Genomic DNA, 20,483 nt, shown 5'->3' on the forward strand with positions numbered 1-20,483 from the left:
TGCTGAGGGGAGTGACAGGCGCTGTGGTACCTGCCCTGGGCAACGCGGGGTGAAATCCTCTCCTGCCTTTGCACCCCAGCTCCAGACTCTGACAAGTAACCTGAAGTCACATAGCTGTGCTAAAGTCCTTTGACAGGGTCAGGCTGCAATGGCAGATTTTTTTAATGAATGTGGGTGCTTTGAATGATCTTGCAATGTTTTGCTAATTTTATTCCCCTTCTTGCTGCCTGATAACATGAAAAAAGGGATGGATCATGTATTGTTGCCTAAATATGAATAAAACCACTGCAAACTTCACAAGATGTACATAACATAATCAGACTCAAAGGGTCCTTTCTAGCAGATGCCTGAAGCCAAAAGCAGCTAAAAATTTTTAGCAGCATCTGATTTATGGTCTGACTTGACAAGTATTCATATGGGTGTGAAAAAGCTTCTGAAGATGTGCCACAGAGCATTGAATCCCTTGTCATCTTCCTCACTGCTTGCTCCGTCTCAAATTAGATTTGGTATTTCAAGTGGTTTCAGCTTCAGGCTGATTTTTCTTGCCTCAGTTAAAACTCAGGTTTCAAGCTGAAGATGTTTCACCCATGGGAGGTTGGCACCTGTTATCTAAGGGTCCAGCAACACTGACCATGATTGAGTTTGGACCTAACTGTACACTGGAATAAATCAGCATTATTGATTGAGAGGATTTTTGCTGGGCTGTTTTACACCAGACCAGTTTTACTCTCAGCAGGATTAATAACAGGCAATTTTCTAATAAGCCCATAAAATTCTGCCTTGGTATAATATGAGATCTTTGCCCTTTGCTTCCTTTAAAATCTTCTGTATGTCTGTGGCTCCAAATGCCAGGGGCAACAGAACACAATCTTAGTTTTAATTGCTTAATAAGCATGCAGAAGCCATGCAAAAGGCTGGGTGCAGAGCACAGGCACCCGAGGACAGAGGAAGAGGCAAAGGCAAAGGAAATGTATGGTTATATAGCAATATGGAAGAAAGTAATGCAAAGACATCTCATGCACACACAAGGCATCTTTGCTACTGCAAGTAATATCCAAAAGGATGTCAATTATTTCTGAGTATCTTCTGGAGTGTTTTTTGTTTGGTTTGGTTTGGTTTTTGTTTTCCTTTTTTTGCCTGAGACAATGAGCATTTCACTATTTCATTATGTTTTGAAACAAATATGGAGCAAGGCAGCGCTCACAGTCTCTCATGCACTCATATGTTTCTCTAACAGTAATAACAGTGGCTGAAACTGTTTCCCTAAGAAAAACACAGGAAACTTGGGTAGCAGGTGGAGATAAAAGAAAAGCAGAATTCTTGCTTGATGGCTTGTTTTCCTTGCATGACTAACAGTGTCTGCGCATAGATTGTTTTTCTATACAGCTGGGGGAACGTCTTAAAGCCAAACATCTTTGAAAGACCCAGTTCTCTTGTTTGTGTAGGTAAATAATAATGTTGCCATGGTTTTATCTAGTGTTTTCATCCCTTGATCTCAAAGATCTTTACAAAGCAAGGGAAAGCCAAGGTGAGGAACCAGGTCTGCATTTTGCAGATGGGGAAACAGAGGCACAGAGAAGTAAAATGTCTTCTCAAGTTCATCCTGAAGGTCCCCTGCAGCTGAGGAAACATCAGCCTTGTTCCTGTACTACCTGCTTTGGCCATGCTGCTTCTAGCAAAGACATGTTTTTTCAAAGCACCAGAAGAGCGTGAGTTATCCAGACCCCTCTGACCTGACTGAACTGATGTTTTTAATCTCACTTCCAGCCTAAATGAGTTTGTTTAGAGAAGTAGAAATTTTGTGCCTACTCTAGGCAAGTGTGCCTGAAGGAGAGCTGACCCAATGGAAAACACAGACTCATTTGATACTTTCATCTTAAATGTTGTTAGTGGCACGCACATTTTACCAGAAATGTCTAATGAAAATTTTCAGATAGACGATTGCCATGAGTTTGTGACAGTTCACACAGAGTTGGTTTTGGAAACACATACAAGCAACAAGCCAAGACAGACAGTCTGCAAGAGGGAAGGCCAGGAGTGGGTCACTGGGACACCGGGTGCTAGAGCTGGAGCACAAAATCAATTGATGAATGACTTCTCAGGACTTGCAGGATTGTGTGGATACAGACTCTTTTTTTTATCCACTGCTGTCCATGTCCTACCAGGGAACACCAAAACAATAAAAAAAAAAATAATCCTCTGAGCACACAAACCTTCACAGAAGCCATTGCCACCTATTTTTGTCTCTGTTTAGTTGTATTATGACATGGTCTGAATTTCCTGAGACACACCAGCTTTGTTTGAGTTTTTCTCCAGCCAGAGTTACCAATCCCCTTTGTGGTTTGGGATAGGAAGTGTTTAAAATGGGCAAGGTCAAATCTCTGTGGAATGTCCGCTCGCTTCGGAAACCAGACTTTCCCAAATGCACCTGTTGGGTGCAGGAAACAAGGGGATCAGTAATAACAAGAGAAATAAGGGACAGAAGAGCAGCCAGCATATGCATTGCACAGTTTTCTCTGTTGACATTTGCTCCTATGCCTGCTGAATCAGCATTTTTCTCCTGCCAGCATATAAAGAAGAGACTAAAGAGGCTGGTGACATTGGCCAAATCAGCCTATTCCACTGTTCTGGAACTCCTTGGATCAAGCAGAAAGCCTTTGTCAATCTCAGGGCACAAAGCCCAGGCAGTCCTCCTGGGGTGCCTAGCTATTGGCAAAATGCTTTCCAAGCATGCAGGGCTAAGCCCTCTAAGTCCCTCAAGAAGGGGCGTCAAGCCAGAATTTAACAGAAGCTGCCATAGCCTCATGGCAGTAAAGGTTGCATCTCAATACAAAAGAGAAAAGAAGAGGCGTAAGAGAAAAGGGTGTTTCTAGGCAAGAGAGGTCTTGGAGGAAAAGTTCCTTCTAACTTCACCCTGAAGTAAAATGCACCAACTTGCAGAACTGAGACTTCTTGGTTCTCTGCCACTGAGGGCTGGAAACAGCTTGTTTTCTCTGAGTTCAGACGTTAAGTAGACCTGGACCTGCTCAATGCTTGCACATGAAGACACCACAAGCATAACTGAGAAAGTCAGGATCAGACATTAGACTCCAGAAAATGCTGAGCTGAATAAATAGAACCCACCCAATAACAACAACAACAACAATGTTTTTTTAAGCAGCTTTGAGCTCTAAGCAGGGAAATGAGGAGAACTTTGCCATGCTGACTCACGGGGTGCAAGGTGCGTGTCGTTGACTTTGCGCTTGGTTTGCAGGGATTTCCCTTCGATCAGCGAAGGAGCAGCTGGGCCTGAGCAAAAAGGAAAAACAGATACTTTTGTCACATGCCGGTGGTAAAGACAGGCTTCACAATGAGCTACTTTCTTCTTGCACTGAACAAGGAACTTCAGTCAGAGAGAAAACAATATCATCTGAAAAACTGTTTCCTCTGTCGGCAGAGGCTCTCAAGGGTCAGGCTGGATGGGAAATGCCTGGACAGAATTACTTGTAACTCCAAAATCTTAGATCAAATGTTTCTAGACCATGGTGACCTTGAGGTGCTGGAGGATGAAAAGGGACGTGGATTTATTATAACCTCTGTGTGACATACGGTCTTGCCATATGCCACTAAATTCCCAGAGGTTTTCGAAGTGCGTGGCATTGATTCTCATGCCTCAGAGCAGAGGGAAAACTCAGCAGACTGATGTTGCTAAGCAGGAACACAAGAAATGATGGGGTTCTTTCTATTTTGGGGGGTGAGAAAAGTCATTTCAGGAGACAGGAAGCTGTGTGAGCTGCCCTATAAAAGCCCCTGGAAACGCTGACTTTGCAAAAAATGTGAGCAGCCGTGGGCACACAAGAAGGGAAGCTGCTCTCTGCTGTCTTACTCCCAGCTCGACCCCAACCCCCCACTTCCCCATGGAGTCAGGGAGCCATGTGGCCCCCAACATAGTTTTCCTGGCTCCTTTGTAACCTACACGGTGGGCAAGAACTGGTGCCTGCCTAAGTAGCCTTTCCATGGATGTGTCATCAGGACTCTACATTAGCCAAAGCTTCTCCCCTTGTAAAACTTCCCCCTGTTTAATTGATGACACACCGTTAGCTGAATCTGTTTAGGCCTCTTTATGTTTCTGCAAAACTGGTAACACTAAACAGGGCTTAATGTTCCCAGTAAGAGGCCAATTCCTCCTCCCTCCCTGGATTCTTTTGGAGTAGGGGATATATCCGTGTGTGTATCAACTGCAGTTCATGACCGATCTGCAGTTGATTCAGCCCATTGCTCAGGCTCCAGGGCTGATGTGTTTGGCAGCCTCTTGAACTTGCTCCTTCACCAAGAGGGCACAGAGGATGTGTCGGGGCTGGGGGGAGCTTTCACATGCTCCAGGCCCTCCAGGCTCCACGAAAGCAGCGCTGCATTCTGTCACAGCCAATTTGTGGGACACCTCATCAAGAGGCAGACAGCAGACAGCCACCCACAGGCTGTTTCCAGCGATGGTTTTGAATAGCTGAGGGCTCAAGAGAAGTGGGCAGACACCTTTTTATAGTTGAGAGATAATCTCCTGGCTGGAAGTAATGAGCAAGTCAATCTTTTGGAGCAGATCTTAAGAGCAAAGCTCTATGGCTCAGTAATGACCTCCAGTGGTAGCCTCATGGGGTCTTCTACTGTTCATGGTCCAGCCTAAGCCCTCAAAAGCCATAACTCAGTCAAGTCTTAGCCCAGTGGAGAAACTGGGTGCCCTGATATCCTGGTCATGGATGCGTGTGTCGCTGTGCTACAGTGAACTTTGTGGGTGGCTGGCAGATCCATTTCTTTGGAGAGGCCTGGTCCGTGTCAAGGGACAGAGAGGTCACCTCCTGGTGTTTGTGCTCCTGGGGTTCAGCTGGGGCCCTACGGACGTGTTTGCTCGTGCCCCCATCTAGTGGCTGTCCCTTGGCTACTCTTGCAGGCATCAAATGATTTTCAACAGAAAATCCATTATCTTTCTGATACAGGCCTGCTTGTGTTAGCCAGTGTAATCCCTTGTGAAGACCACTTGTCAGGACACACTGACAGGAGACCGACAGCCCTGTAGTCAAACATGGTGGTAGGGCCAAGGCTCAGGAGCTGAAGATGGGGTTGATGTTCCCCTTGAATTTTGGTCTAACAGCTGGCAGTAAAGCAAAACATCAATGATCAGTGGTCATCTGTGGTTTCCCAAAGCATTGCTTTTAGATCCCCGATGCATTCTTTTAGGCTGGTTTGAAGAAATGGGCTAGGCCCTCCAGAAATTTCTCCAATAGGTCCTCTGCTTTGTCTGTGTAGAGGTTGGTGGACTTTCTGTATCAAGATGGCTCCATGCAGTGCCTAGCACACATCACGACATAGTACAGGAATGGGCATGGTACGGAGGGCTAAAGGGCTGTCTGAGTACCCCGTCCTCTCTCTCTCAAGTACCAATGATCAATCACTCCCTATTCATGTCTTTCAGGCCACTGATGATCTAGATATCTTAATTCCACTTGCAACACCCCATTTCTAGATGATATGCTTAATTTCTTGACATGCATGGTCAGATCCATAATTCAGCCCTCCTTATTGTTCTCCTCTCTATCTCTTCCAGTTTTGATTGTCTTTTTTTGAGAACAAGAGTTTGCACTTCATATTCAAGATGTGGAGAAGGACCTGGATGTCTATGGTACTCTAGCCTTTCTGGTTACATGCTGACTTTCATTCCTGTTCTTCCAACGTCCTTCTTCACTACCTACCTTGAGTTCTCCACAGCCTGCTCCCCCACCTCTCTGGGGTCTCACGTGGGGGAAAGGAGAGGTCGGTACACTCCTCAGGCTTTTTTCTCCCCGAAAGAACAGCAGCACTGGGTAAAGTCTCCCAGAGTTAAGCCATCCAGTCAACACCTTTCTGGGGCCATGGTGGGGAGCAGCATGACCCTGTGAATTTGTTTCACTGTCCTCTCAACCAAAGGCCACTGACTAGGGAGCTGTCTTGCTAAAACCTGTCCATTTCAAAGAGTAATGAGACCTCTTGGATGCAGGCTGGTTTACAGTCAGGCTGGAAGAAAGAAGAAGGATTGCTTTCCAAGCCGTGTAGTGATCCCAGATTTGATAAACCCACTCTTTTCCTTTCCTCTCTTTCTCTCACCTCCCAGGGGTGCAACTCAAGTATTTATGAATGCAAATGGTTCTTGGGTCAAAAGCAGGTCAGAAAATGCTGTACAAGCAGGATAATGTGTCCTCTGTTTCACCAGGGCACATATTGCAACACAAACAAAAGAGCTGCCCATGCCCCTTAAGGGCTCTGTTCTCATCCTCCCTCCTCCTCTGACTCAAGCTGTGTCCTGCCCCGTGGAGAGTTTGGCTTTCTGAAGTCATGAAGGCTGAAACGATCAATATCAGCCTGATCTGCTGAGCAGCCCTGGGTCTGCATTTCTAAAAGTGGATAGGATTATATAATTTTTTGAGGGGTGGTGGTGTGGGTAGTAAAAGGAGGAAAAACACCGTCAAAAGCTAAGGCTGTGCTCATCAGCCACTGCTCGCAGCAAAGGCAGAGAGGTTTCTCAGGGAATACACAGACTTGAGCCCTCTGTGATAACATGTACTTAGTGCCAATGGCTTTTAGAAGAGAAAATATGACCCTCAGCTTCCCAAGGCACAGCGCCTTGTGCAGTGTGGGCCAGGCCGAGATCTTGCTTTGGCTTCTCATTCACCTGCCTAAAAGGCTCTTGAAGTCACTGGGATTGTTTTGACGCTTGTTTCCTGCCTTTGTCAACTGAGTGTAGAGGACCAAGGTCTGCTGCTCCCTTTTCCATCTCTCTTGGTTGCTGCAGAAATCCTGATGATTAAATGAGGTCCCTCTGCTGTGTAAATGGTGCTGTGGGCTCTAAAAGACACACTGGCTCAGCTTTTGTTGAAGTGTGAACCCAGAGAAAGCCCTCCAGATCCATGCCAGCATCCCGGCCTTCATAGCACATCCCAAGCACATCCCTGCATCGTTTCATGTTTCTGCCTGCCTGGGTATCTAACTAACTAATCAGTCCTCATGACAGTCCTGTGCTGCATCTGTTCCAGGTCAGGGGGAGAGAAAAGCTGATTTCCATCATCACCTGGAAAGTCAATGGCAAAGGAGGAGACAGATCCACCCTCCTCAGCTGGCAGGCATCCAGCCCTCTCCCGTCTGTCTGTGGTGCCTTCAGAGATCCCTTGATGCTCATAACAAGGTCATTTATGAATGCTCGTTATGCTCAGCCTTCTGCACAGACGCTCCAGGAAATACAAGTGGACTCTGAGCATGATCGTAGTATATTTATACATTAGTTATTCTTTTAACCTTGGTCACCAGCAGTGTCCTGATCTGTAAGTACTGTTACTATTTATATATTGCCTGTCATGCTAAGCGGTGTTGTACTGACCCAGCTGCCCTCCTTACTGGAGATAATCATTAGATAATCTAACTTATCTTGCTTCCTGCTTTTAAGACTCAGAAACATATTTAAACACTGCCAGCTGGAAGGGCAGAGTTAGCTGTCATACTTACTGATGCTTTAAGAATGAGTTTGTAGGTAACCCAGGAAATCCAAATCTAGTTTGTAGGTAACCCAAGAAATCCAAATCCTTCCTTCCCTGTTTGTTTTCTGCTGAGAAATAGCTGACACAGGTCACGCTGCTTCGTGAACAAAGGAGGCCACACTTAGTGGAGAAGAAAGATGACTCCTGAGATTGTAAAGTCAACTCTGGACCAAATTCAACTCTTGATGTCAGTGGAAAAGCATTTCCAGCCTGGACTGCATGTGACAGTGCCCTGCACTGAAGTGACCCATGTGTAAATGAGCCTGGAATTGCACTGGACACTTAGGAAAAGGTGATAGGGAAATAACACAGAAAACCTTGTGGAACTGATTGAAATCATCCTCTTCAGAGGTGAGGTCAGCAGGGCAAAGTCACCTTCCACAACAAGCAGTTGCTCCTGTCACTTTTGTTTCATTCACAGTTCTTCCTTCCTTCCCCCGCAAAACATTGACCCATCCTTGAAGAACAGCTCATCCTGTGCTTGGGGAAGGAAGGCAGTTTAGGGCAGACAAAGATGAAGACCTAGTCCTGGTGTGTGAGAAGGCCACAATACAGTTCCCCAAACATCAATCATCTGTTAACTTCCAATACTTGACCATTACAACCTGAAAGTTCACTTATCAGATGGAAAACGTAAGAATGCAATCCATACCTAGCTATGCAGGCACAGATTAACTTTACTTAGAGCACTCTAGGCCTTTATAAAGAAAAAGATAGCCGAATGCAATTCAGTGGATGTATTTCTATTAAAATTCATGTGCCTGCAACTGTCTGGGTTAGAACACACACAGGCTGGCTGTAATTCCACCCCAAATGAGGTCATTTGAAATGGTACAACAAACATTACTAATGCTGCTGCATCATGCTGGGCTGTCAGATAGATCCCAGGGCTTTAATGCAATGCTATATATATATTTATACAATTGCCCATACTTCTTTAATTAGGAGATGCAAATACTAGTCAGAGACAAAGCAGAAAATGCCAACAAAGGCAGATCATGCTTCCGTTCACATTGAGGCGTTTGCTGCTGACAAGATACAGCTGCATCAGCTGTTTCTTTCGGCATTGTATTTGGCTCTGTTAAATCCTATTGATTAACAGTAAATTGTCTGGAGTGGTGTCATTTTCAGGGGAGGCAGAGGGGTAAGGTTGGAGGGTTGGGGTTGTACCTATGCTACCAGCTCTGTGGGGGGCTGTACTCAAGCTATGAGACCCCGCTACCTGGACTGGAAAACAATCTCAGACAGAGGTTGGGAAAAGCTGCCCGTCATGGAGCAACATAGACGTGGCTGTCCCTTTATGGCGTGAGTGAAAAGTTCCCTGGTCCTGCAGCTGGGGGTAGATAAGGGCATGAGGGGGGTGAACATACTGTCCTTTCCAAAGCACAGCATGGACATGCAGGACAGGGCTACAACAAGCAGCCTGGATGAAATGTGCTTCAGAGCAGCTGATGCTGATCTCCCTGTCTTCTCTTGGCTGGGTGTGCGCTGTCATCTACAGCATGTAATGGTGGGAAATGTCCAAAGTTTGGATAGGGAGGGGTTAATATTTTCACTGCTTGCTGTGAAAGTGGGAAAGAAAGGAAGAACTGAACTACAGCACCTTGGCAGGACATCCAGGCACCTGCCTGCAGGCAGGCTCCACCTTGATCCTGATGCTGAGCATCTCTGAGCCTGAAGACAATTGGGAGCCACCACAGCTCTCCTGGCAAAATTCCTGGCGCAGAGACAATTAGGCTAGCTGTGCTTGTGTTGGCCTAGTTTGTATTATTGTAAAGAGGTGACAGAATTACCTCAGCACCTATAAAGCCTTTGTCAGCATACACTGCCTCTACAGGTCTTTGTTTCCTGGGCAGGTGGGAGGTGAGGGTGAAGTAATGGGTGGGCAGCAGCCCTCGCTCTTGGTCCTTCACTGCACAGTGGCCATCTGGGTCCCTTTCTGCAGCCCCTTGCTGTGGTGCAGACCATCACACATCATGCCCACCTCCACAGCAGGTTGCGTCTATCCCAGTCTGTACTGGGAGGCATCGCTCTCCCAGCAATGGCAGTGTCCTCTGGTGTAGCCAGATCCTGCCGGCACAGTGCCCAGATGTGCAACAGTGGCTTGATGGGCAAGATAGAGACTGATATAAGACAACCTGATGAACCTTTAAGACATTTGCGGTGCTCCCATTTACCATAGCTTTCCCCAGAAAACTGTCCTCATGCCACAAGGGGCAGAGAGGCCGAGGAGTGGAGGAGCAGATGGCAGGGACTGATTGCAAGGCCATGTATGTGCTTCAGAATATGGAAGTACACTATAGGGGAAAAAACGCATGGGAACAACCTGAAAGCTCAGCTGCATCTAATTTCACCCTGAATAAAAAAGAAAACCATTGCCTTTCACAGTTCTCATTTGGTTCTGAAGTAGGATCTGGAATGAGACTTTCACAATTAAAAATATTATCCCTCCGTCCTTTTCCTAGAAGGCTAACCTGTCTCACAGCTGTAGGATGCTCATATTCTGTATGGCACAGTTCAAACCAGAAAGACTAAATAGTTATGATCCTGTGTTCTCAGGGCTGTGTCTTTGTGGTAGTTAAAATAAACGTTGCTGACTAGCTGCAGAAGTGCTTCTTTTACCAAAACCAGAGTGCAAAGCATGGCTGCAGGACAGTGATATGTCAACCAGAAGTCTAATGTAGACAAGTCCCTGGTGTGGAGGCTGAAACTAGAATTCAATCCCGGTTGAATTTCCAGCCAGCCTGAGACTTTTCACTCCTTTATTTTTCTTGTCAAATGTGTAAACCATGAAGTTAATATTAATAAGCTTGCTTCCTCAGTCTCAGAGAACTTGGTGTTACTCTCTTGAAACAGTCAGATCCTGAAGTGTTCATTTGTACTAAATCCCGAGTTAGTTTTACTTTGAAGCCATAGTGCTGGGATAACGTTTGGTACCCAAGAGGAGATACGTGCTTCTGCCAGATTTGAAGTTCATCAGAACTGCTACAATACGGATTTAGAACTGAATGAAACTTTATGGAAGATTTTGTTATATTTAGCTTTGGCAAATCATTCTGTTTTGAGCTGCCTCCTATTCCCCAAAGAATCCTGAAAGTAAAAGAGAAAATTGTTTCCAAATAAGAATAATTATAGCTTGCATAACACAGTCACGCATTCAGTTACAAAGTCATAGAAACCAATCAGGGCATCTCGCTTGTACAAACAACGTCTTAAATTGCAGGGAGGAATGTTTCATGATACCCCGAATTTCACAAAACATCCGGCTTCACTTTGTTCTAAGTTTGAAAGTTCAAAAGATTCACAAAACCTAAACAGTTCTCATACTTTGCCCCACTCCCTCTTGCCAAAGACCTGCCCTGAAAGTGAGTTCTGAAAGTTTTTGGGTAGAGAAAATACAGATAAAAACAGCTGAGTTTTGTCCTTGCATATATCTGTGCTTGCTCCAAAGTCTTGAGTAAGTAAATAATTTTGCTCTTTTTCTACACTTGTTTCTTTCCTCTCTTTATTTATCACATCTTTTTTAGGCTGCACATGCTTTGGAGTATGGGTGTCTGTGCTTCAAGCTTTTGTTTTTTTCTGAATACCATCTAGGGAGACAGGGATCTCCAATTCTCTTGGTGCAACCGCAATACCCTCAATAAACAAATAATAACCAATTCAGGGGTAGTTGGTTCTTTAGGGCAGGACAGTATAATACAGCCCATCCTAAATAACTCTGTCTAGACACGTTTTGGGAATAAGGCCTAATATGATAATTCTGGGGAATTTTCTTTCTCAAAGCAAAGGTTTGCAAGCAACACCCTCCTACTCCAAAGCGTATCTGCCAACACCCCAGGACACTGCAGTGCAGTGGCAATTATTGAAAAGACAGAATAGACTTGCAGTAGTGCCAGCAAATTCCATCGTGTTGAGAAGGAGGGGTATAACAGTCTTGGTAAGAGCCAGATCCCAACAAGCAGAACGACTGCTTTTCAATAGCTGGCACCCATGGACTGGTGCACTGTTACGCTACCACTTGCATATACTAAAACCCAGCTGCCTGCAAAGATTTTTCTAATGGTGGAGATCAGAGGTCCTTGCCTGAAGTTTTTGCAGTCGGGCAGGCCAGGACCCCTGGGCAGCATGTGCAGTGAGGATAAAATGCATTGCAAGTCCTTCTCCTTCAGATCCAAGGTATGGTGTGATGTGACAATAGATTTGACAGCAGTTGCTGCAGTTATCCACAATCTGGGATACCTGGAGGACCTGCCTCATCCTCATTGCCTATTTAGAAAACAAGTCACCATTTCCAAATAACTGAGAGTCCCTGGCGAAAACCATAGTTTCACATCTCCAGACTTTGCCTCCACTAATTTTCAAGTAGGAGAATATTAAGATATTTTCTCAGGTGCTGCCATTTCAAGCTGCTGGGCTCTTACACAGTCACATTGGAATCCTGTAACACAGCCTACCATAAAAGATAATCTAATCTGGTTTAAAAACAACTTCTATTTTTGCAGTGGTGATGAATCCACCTGTTGTGTTCACAGGACCTGAGTGACCTGCAGGTCCCAGGGCTATTTTCAAGGTAGAAGAAATTTTCATTTACCTTTTTTTTGCTTCCTTTCTATGAAGGTGAGAGAATGCAGGGGTCTTGATCATGCTGTTCTTTCCACCTTGGAAAGCCAACACAGGAATCAGATGCATCTTACTGATACAGACACCCAGTGTAGGCATCTGGCCAGAGGTTTCTCCATGTGATTTGGGAGCCCAATGGAGTTTTAGTTAAAACAGCTAACAGAATCTAGGCAGGGATCCAGCTAGTCAGGTATAAGTGTCTGGTACAGAGGGAGTTATGTCACTCTCCACACTACTGAGCGCATTGACTAGAAGTTTGATTCAGTTTTCCAAATTCAGATGTGTAGCGAATAAGTTGTGTACTGGAAGTGTGGCTTCGCTGGCTGGGGAGGGGACCTAACCCTGGTGTTTTTTATGCAGAAGACATCTGTGAGTGGCTGATTTGATGGTCTTCATCACAGTGAGAAGGGCAACAGCTCGATCTCTACAGAACAAACAGTCTCTACTGCATTACTTTGACAAACATACAGAAGGACAGGTGCTTGTCCTGCTCTTCACATTATGACAGCAAGAGGTTCATCTTCATTATGAGTCATTCACTGCTGGTCCGATGTTTCTGTGTGCTACTTTAGATAATTAGGAATAAACAACTGCAATTTTCTTGCCTGTTCCCTCTTCCTTCAAATACAAGAACAACATGTGTTTGGGACATCTCCAGGGAATATTTTCAACAGACAAAGTGAGACTGAGCAGAGAACTCTTCACTGCTAGCGTTATTTTCAGATAGTTTTGTGAATTCTTGTGTTTTGTGTTTATTTTCAGAGGAAGATGTTAAGGCACGGACCTGTTCCAACATGAGTAAGACCCAGGACCTGTAGACACAGGAGACAGTGTTCAGTACCCTTCACGATTTGCCCTGAAGCCCTAGTCACCACCAACACACCTTTGCTGCCTGCTGGGCCATGGGGCTCCTATGTGTCCAGGCAGCTTCAGTGTGTCACTGAGAACACGAGAACATGGCCTGGGCAACTGGAAGACCAAGACTGTGGAGAATGCAGCCCATCCCTACAGCATCAACACAGCCAGGGATCTTTCCCAGACCTTCCCATAACCATCTCGAACTACTTGCAGTCCTTCCCAGCCAGGGGGAGCTTTGTGGGCACAAGCTGGATAGTTGGGGAAAAGCAAAAGGGAGAATGACTGCTTGGAAGGGAACACCTTGCTGGGCCACCAGCCACATTTTTAGCTCCTGTATTTACAATCTGTCCCAAAACTGAAGTCAAGCCAACAGTGTGAATCCTACAGAAATCTCTCCTAACAGGGAGAGTATTGGTGAAGACCATCTAAGGGCAGGGGGAAGCCCCTGCTACAGCCAGGAATGCCAATAAGAGGTAATGTGGGACAAGCCCTTGTCAGTCATTTTCCATCAGCATTTTCTTCACTGGAAGCATTTTACACTGAAGGTTTTCTTAATTGCAGTGCACTCTGGGTTTGAAGCCAAACACAGAAATTTATTTTGCTTTGGGGCCATGGCTCAGCTTAAGAATAAATTGCCTTTGGGTGGACACAGGAAGGGAGCAGGGTACATTTCATCCTCTGGAGTTACCCCTCGGCTTCTAGTTCAGACTCAGGCAAGAACAATAAACAAGACCAAGTGCCGGTGCCCCTCCTGCCTGAATTCTCATGGCACGTGTTGCTCTCACGCGGCTCCTACCTGAGACCGGAGAGCTTCGGAGTGAGTTACAATAACTTTAGTCAGTGCCTCCCTTCTGCCCTGCACCGCTTGATCTTATCTGACTGGGAGAACGATGGAAAATTTTTTCTTGCGGAAGGGAAAACATCAGAGATGTTATGAAATCTATTCCTGGCACTTCCTTCACTCTGCGGTGGGTGGAATGATTTAAAAACACAAGTGGCTTCCTTCTCTTACCTGGCCCCTTTCTTCACAAGGGTAAACCTTGCTGGAGGGGATTGAAAAGCCTCCGAGATGGAAATGCCTGAGTGTCTTGCAGACTCATGGCTCCTTCAGAATTGTCTCTGTGCTTGGGCCCTGGCCCTACACATCTGTCAACAGGGCAGAACACATGTCTGCCAGCTCTTCCCACCAGCGCAGTGAAGCTCACTTCCCTCTGCCTGGCCCCAACTTGTTTCAGGTCAAATTAAAAACTACATGAGTCTGATGCTGCCTTTTTAATGTATTGTTTATTGTGTGTTGATTACCAGGAAGCCATCACTTTGCTTCTGCTTTCTTGGCAGGGCATAAGGAAAGAGAGGGAGGAATACACTGGAGAGGGCAATCTGCTCTGCAAGCATCTCTATCCATAAAAATTAGGAGCATCTTAGATATGCAAGGTGAATCAGAGACTAAGGCAACAGTTGCGATCAGTGTCACCGGAAATTTAATTTTTTTCCTGGACTTTGTGAGGCCAGTGACACTGACACATTCACAGGCACAGCCTTATTTTTGAAGCAGGCCAAAATGCCGGATTTTGCCAGCTCCACCCCCAGTTTCTGGCTGTCAGGATGCTAGACAGCTGAGGTGAGTCCTTCCACACCAATAGCTTCAGGATGCTGCAGACTGTTTAAAATGAACTTGTCAGGGAGGCAAAGGCTGCAAAAGTACTCATTCCAAGGAGTTTAATGAAAATAGGTAGCCAGAATGAAGACAGAGAACATAATAATGTCCCTGTGGAGGGAAGTACAGTGGAGCGAGCTCAGTCCTTACAAGGCACTAAAGAATTTCAATTAAAACCTGAGGTAAAGGAAAAGCCCTGCTGGAGCTCACAGACACTGAAAGTCCAACCACGAGCTTCAGAACAACAAATCCAGGCAAGTTCTGCCATCCAGGAACAGCTTGTTTAGCCCTGATTAGAATAAAATGGATTTAGAAATAATAAATAAACTTTCCTTCTTACCCCACCCAGCTTAGGATCTGCTAGAGGCTGAGATGGTCTTACCTGTTCACAGATGCTTTTCACAATAACCTAAAGGCTTTGGGCTGCAGCTGCTCAGTCTTGTGGAAACATTGCTGGTGCATTTGTGATGATAAACACGGTATTATTAAAATGGTTTTCTGATATTTGCCTACCCATAAATAATAATAAGGTGCTGTGCTTACACGGTGATTCATTTTTAGACCACTTCAAGGAAGTAATATTCAAAATTATGGGTTCTGCCATTGTGGGGACATGAAGAAGTCTCTCTCTGTTCTTGTTTTGGAGATAATGCATGAAAACTTGGTAGGAGCAGGACTGGAAGGTCCTTGGAGAATGCTGAAAGAATTTATGGAGTCCTGAAGATGAAACATGATCATATTCCAGAGGAGCTTTTAACTCATATAAACTAAAAAGATTTGCAGGACTTCACCAGTTGCACAGAAAAGTAGAAGAAGTGAAACAGCTCAGGGTCCGTGGCAGGAGGAAGAGGGTCTTCCAGATCTGAACACTGAAGCTGCAGGCTAGTAAAGTCATTTAACAGGCAAATTATACAAGGAACCCCTGGAACTTAATGAAGAGCTTCAGCTCTCCCATTGAACAGGAGAGAGTAAAACAACTCTTGGAGAAGACTAGTGGTCTCAGGGCTGGATGCAGCCAGGCTATGGAGAGCTGTACGCATTTGTGTGCAGCTGCTAGTCTCCATGTTACGGCAGGTGGTGGGAAAGGGGGTCACAGCTCCCTTAGTAAATGTCTGGTAAATAAAGTCCTTGGAGAACTGGGTAATGCTCCAAGTCCTCTCGTTTATTTCATTCTTTCCACGGCTGCTTTTTCATCTCCTTTGTCCACCTAGTCCTGTTCGGGATGTTGTTGCCAGGAGAAGTGACCAGCACACCCATCAAACCTCTTCTCTGGTTTCCGTCCCCCGTCTGGAAAGGGACATTACTGAGGATGTAGCTCCATCTACTGCCATAAAGCGAAATGTCGGTTCTCCACCAACATCTGTCTTGGACCCTTTCGCTGATGCATTAAACAAATTGAACTCAGCATAAAAATGACTCACTCACCCTTTTTTTCTTAAAAAAAAAAAAAAAAAAAAAAAAGAAAAGCAAAAACGAAAACAAAAAGACCCAGAAATTAAACCGATAAGGAGACAATTATAATTTCTGGACATTCAAAATTCCAGTGGAAAAAAAAATCTAGAAAAATAAAAAATAACAATACACAAAATGTTTGGTGCTCAGATCTCCAATCCATCCTAGAAAAACTATTTTACCTGCCATAATTATCCAGGCTTGAAGAAAGTTCTGTAAAATCTGGCCCAAAACATTGTAGCTTATCCTTACAGTAAAAATTTAAGGTACATGGTTTGGTCACAGTCCATGGGATGGGTTAGCCTTCAGTGTGTTAGTTCTCACCCGCGTTCTGTTACTAATGTAAAATATTGTTTTGGTTTTCCTTGTAGCCAATATGGAGAGGGCAAGAACTCCAGAAGGCATTTTTTCCTCCTCTTAGATGCCTGACTCAGGGTTTCATGACTGTCCCTCTCTCTCTAGAGACACAGTGGGTGGAAGCAGGAGCAAGATATATCCAGAGGTGGAAAGAAAACCTTTCCTTTTTAACTGTAATAGTGGAAACAACTCGTACAAGACAGTGCCATTGGAAAGGAAATGCGGATTGGGTCTCTTCCCCTTAAACGTACAGTCTTTTGGACCTGTGTGTGAGGAAAAAGCTCCTGGCTGAGCCAAGTAGAGCTATATGGGTCTGGAGAAGGGCAAAAGCCATAGGTCATGAGCAATGGGGCACGGCTGGTGGGTAGAGTATGCTGGATAGAGATTGTCACAGCACTAACCTTGCTTGAAAGCCAGTTGAATCTCTAAAGGGCCCAAATCCCCTGTGATCTGTCCCTGGCAGCACCATGCTGACCTGCATGAGTTCTCCATCACTTGAAGTCCTCCAGAAAAGGACCAGCAGACATGGACCATTTGCAGGACTTGCGGGGTGAAGATCTTTAGCATTGTTTTCATTGGTGGTTTTTTTGTTGTTGTTTGTTTTGTTTTGAGTTTTTTTCCTTCAGATCTGAGAATCATTCTAATCTTTATCAAGGACTAATTAATATAAGTAATATTATTAAGGATGCAAAGCCAGTGAGAACAGAGGAGTTTCCAACAGTCCAGGAGAAAAATCTTGCTCAAGGGTATAACTCAGGAGATTTTGCTTCTAACACTAAAACAGGTTCTTGGCTGGTTTAAAACAACTAGCTGATGTTTGTTTGCCTGACCCCTCGTTTCTAAGCTCTTTTCTGCTCTAGCAAAGGTGTTGCTATACCCCAATAGTGGTTTCACATCACACTAGGAGCAACTACCAGGAGATGCAAGGCAAGCTTTCAAAAAGATTTATACAGACGTAGGACAAGGAGTATATGATCCAGGTATGGTTGTGAGAAGTCCTTCTGGGAGTAAAAGGCACCTAGAAAATGTTAAAGACTTGCTGAAAATCTAAGCCTTTATCCTGCAGCCTCTGAAATATTCAGAAAAAGGTGACCACAGATTTCAGCATCACTGAGACTCCTGAGGGACACATGCTTTGGTCCCATTTGAATTCAGTGGTGGTCACTGGTAATACTTGTATGGCTTACAACAAAAGCAGAAGCCAGTCTAATTTTGCAGAATCCAGGGACAGTGCATTGGTCACCAGAGACAATGACAGCCTTTCTATTGACTTCACTGGGCTCAGGGTACGGCTGTGAAAGCTGGTCTTGTGTTGCACAGAACGGGAAGGGCTTTGGGACTGCATAGCTCCAGGGATTAGTAATAAACAAAGAGCCTTTAACTTCTAGGTCACTGCTCCGAACCCCTGCCAAGCTTCTGGTGAGTGAATGCTATTGCCATTTGTACAGAGACAGCTGATGAATGAGTTTGACAGTTCTTGGTGTGGTCCAGGACAGAAAATGTCCATATCATTGCTGAGTCTTCCATGCCTTCCTTTAAGATTCAAGGGGCCTTGTGAGGTCATATTGCTGATGGCAGTATTCCCAGATGTATGGTACCTGCTGGCAAGGAGCACAGCAGTGCTTCACCTTTGAGGAAAGATTCCTCAACTCATTTGGCTGGCCGTTGATGTGGCCAGGACAAAGTATTCCTGCTTAGCACCTGTACCAAAGGTTTCAGCTCATGATAAAGCAGACTAAATGAGCAGCTGTAAGGATCTGAATTTCTGACCGATCCATGCTGACAGCTGAGCGTCCTCTTGGGCAATCGCTGTTGCTGTCTGTCTGTAAACCAACAGGTCTTGTTCAGCCTGAGCTCTAGGTATGTCCTTGCAGGGCCAGGTGAGTCCTGGCTCCCTAGGATGCTAGGGAGCAGGCCAGCTCTATAGCTGATGGTCTTTGAGTTGGTATCCATTTTTCCCTGCTCAGGCATGTTGTAAGCTTCCGTACTTTAGCCCTATTTCAAAGGATCATTGAGTAATTCCTTTGGGTTTGTAGCCCTATAATTGGATTATTTGTGCTCATAGTCTGCTCTCCTCTTCACTGGAAAGGGTTGGACATGGTGGTAGGACATGAAGTGTAATTGTGGTATTGAAAGGAATCACTTCCAGGCTCTTTGTCTGCTAGGGAATTGCTTTTTGGCAACTGGAAGTTCAAATGTGTACTTTTGCGACCTCTTTTGCACTGGTTTCAAGCCCATTGAGGATTTGCCCTTGCTGGTATCATCTGATCTGTGGCACTAAGGTGCATGAGACTGGGCATGCAAAGAAAGAGGCATGACTATCACAGCTTGGGACTCAAACACACCGTTTTTTTTATATGCAACACTATATTGCTTGAGGGTCTTACCCTTCAGCATCAGCTTGCCAGCAATGACAGGACCTGACCCAAAATGCCATGATCTGGGAGACTTCCAGACATATTAAGGTCCTCCCTATCTGTCCCTGGCAAGCAAAGTGGTACCAGTAGGTAACCCAGAAAAGCAGATGCTCCCTCATTCACCAGAAGTTCTCAGACTTGGTGTGATTTGTACCCCAGCAGCTTTCCTTGGTCTACTTTTTCCTTTCTAAAAGCTGGTCACCTGCTTAACAATTTTTAACAAAAATCCAGAGCTTAGGATGAGTGAGCTGTGTGGGTCTGCTTGTGAAGGGCTTTTCTCACCGCATACCCACTCAAGCTATATTAATTTCAAAAGAATAGGATGTCACAGAAAGAGGGACAGAAAGGAGGATGCTTGTGTGACAGTGGAAAAGTATCAGGTAATTGCAAGCAGCCTTTTCAGGAGGGGCAGGTCTCTCCAAACAAAGCAATCATGTAGACAAACCAGCACAAAATATATTGGCTGTTACCAAAAGTCAAAATAATTGCAGGGAAAGGGTAGTTAAGTAGTTATATAAAGAAAGATGCAGATTTGACCATAGTATTCAATGTTTACCCACTGAATTGGTGCACATCTGAGCCATGCTGCAATTTTCTACTGCTTGGTTTATTTAGCTCCAACCATTCAGCTATTAACTTGATCACTGTCAAATTGCAAGCAATTCTCAGAGCCTAGCTTAAAATTACAGGCACTTCCAGGGGAGGACTGACTTCTAGTAATGTGTGCCTGTGCCTTGTAGGAGGGAATCTGGAGTGGAGACTTCTAGGAATGGCATCAAACCAGTTTGTGGTGTCTGAGAGAAGGTTGGTTTGGTTCAGGTTGCTGTGCAATGTCAACAACAGCTTGCTGGTCTGCCTTGTGTCACTGACTCCTACATGGACTGCAATTCACATGCTACCAGGATGGCAATTCAAGGTACCTCCGCTGATCCAATGGCATGGACATGTGAGAGGGAAACCATTCAGGTTTTGATGGGGAAAAAACCCCAACCACTTGAGAAAATGTTAAGGCCACATCTCAAGACACATGTGTGGATAATCTATTCTGCACTTGGAAGCCAAGAAATTAGGAGTGGGAAAGGATTAATGCAGTGCTAGTGACCGAGAGCCTCAGAATCCAGAAACACAGGCTAGCTCTCCTCTCCACCCCATGAAAAGGGCATCTGCATTATGTTTTTTTCAAGTGTGTCTCCTCAACAAGGAGAAATCTCCCTTTAGCCTCATTTCCTTTGGAAAGAGGCTTATGCAATGCTGCGTATCCCACCAAGAACTGAACCAGCTGGCTGGTTTTAATCACAGTCAGCAGAGAGGGGGATGTCTTCCAGGAACTTACATGCCCATGGATTTTGCAAGCAGGTGGCTGGGTGGAAAGAAAAGTCTCTAAAGTCTTGGACAAGGCCCCAATGAAGGGAAGGCAAAGTCCCTGGGCACAGAGAAGCCCCATGCAAAAGTAACAGACACGTTTGTGTGGTTCATTAATATCTCAGTCACGTGCCCACAGGGTTTAGCCACAGAAGTTGGGCAAGGAAGGTTTTTGAGTCTATAAGGAACTGGATTCCTTATTTTCGTTAAAATTTGTTGGTC

The 20,483-nt window shown here is 45.1% G+C and overlaps 2 long non-coding RNA genes across 2 annotated transcripts in view; one reads left to right on the plus strand and one right to left on the minus strand.

The window, feature by feature from the left end:
* LOC308066609 overlaps positions 1-10,346 on the plus strand; it is a 26,339-nt gene extending 15,993 nt beyond the window's left edge. Inside the window, exons 3-4 of the long non-coding RNA XR_013929217.1 lie at positions 5,579-5,653; positions 7,041-10,346. This is a non-coding gene — a long non-coding RNA (uncharacterized lncRNA). The remainder of the gene's footprint in view (positions 1-5,578; positions 5,654-7,040) is intronic.
* An 89-nt stretch (positions 10,347-10,435) lies between these two features.
* Positions 10,436-19,913, minus strand: LOC308066610. Its single transcript, XR_013929218.1, has 2 exons — positions 12,619-19,913; positions 10,436-12,477 (listed from the first exon to the last, which is right to left on the minus strand). It is a non-coding gene; the product is annotated as an uncharacterized lncRNA (long non-coding RNA).
* Positions 19,914-20,483: the final 570 nt, after the last annotated feature.

Source organism: Falco punctatus (genome assembly GCF_963210335.1).
Source record: "Falco punctatus genome assembly, chromosome: 6".
NCBI classification, from domain to species: domain Eukaryota; kingdom Metazoa; phylum Chordata; class Aves; order Falconiformes; family Falconidae; genus Falco; species Falco punctatus.